The sequence below is a fragment of the Chrysochloris asiatica genome, unplaced genomic scaffold (assembly GCF_000296735.1).
Source record: "Chrysochloris asiatica unplaced genomic scaffold, ChrAsi1.0 scaffold00059, whole genome shotgun sequence".
In the NCBI taxonomy this organism is placed as follows: Eukaryota; Metazoa; Chordata; class Mammalia; order Afrosoricida; family Chrysochloridae; genus Chrysochloris; species Chrysochloris asiatica.
The window spans coordinates 9515090-9516209 of NW_006408577.1; positions in this window are offsets into that span (position 1 = coordinate 9515090).

Genomic DNA, 1120 nt, shown 5'->3' on the forward strand with positions numbered 1-1120 from the left:
TGATCCTATAGTGGCATAACAGGACCCTACTTTAATCATCTTGCTGCTGTTTTGAAGTTCCATCGAGTATGTTTTGACCCACAGCAACCCTATATGGGGTTTCCAGGGGATGGCTAGTGGGTTTGAACTGCTGACCTTGAAGTTCAAACTGACCTTGCCATCTAGCACATTATTCTGCAGCGCCACTCCAGGACTCCGTTTTAATTATAGGCATTTCTAAAACAGCTTGATTTTGGAACTCTGGAGGGTTCTACTACCCATGTGCACAGGTCTCCTCGAAATTTAAAGTGACAGGTTCCACTTAAAACCAAACAGCCACCACTCATCTGTCAGTTTGTCATATTGTGGTGACTTGTGAGTTTGAAAGCTATGCTTCATACTGTGATTCTGAAAGCTATGCCACTGGTATTTTAAATACAAGCAGAGTCACCCATGGTGGACAGGTTTCAGATGAGCTTTCAGATGAAGACACACTAGGAAAAAAGAGTGACAAACTACTTCCAAATACTTAGTCACTGAAAACCTTATTGATACCAGAGACACACTATTAGATATAGTGCCAGAATATGAGCCCCTCAACTTGGAAGGCACTCAAAATGCTACTGGGAAAGAGATGCCTCCTCAAAATAGAGTTGACCGTGATAAAGTGAATGGAGTAAAATTCATGGGAGAAAAGTCCACAGGACCTTCATTACTAATGGGGCACAACTCAAAATGAAGAGAAACAGCTGTAAACATCCATTGAAAATTGGAACACGGAATGTACAAAGTATGAATCTGGGAAAATTAGAAGTTGTCAAAAATGAAACAGAAGGCAAAAACATCAATATCTTAGGCATTAGTGAGTTGAAATGGACTGGCATTGGCCATTTTGAATCTGACAATCACATGGTTTACTATGCAGGGAATGACAAATTGAAGAGGAATACTGTTGCATTCATTGTCAAAAAGAACATATCCAGATTAGTCATGAGGTACAATGCTGTCTGTGATAGGAGAATATCCATGCACCTACAGGGAAGCCCAGTTAATACCACAATTATTCAAATTTATGCACCAACCACTAAAGCCAGTGAGGATGAAATAGAAGAATTCTACCAACTTCTTCAATCTGAAATTG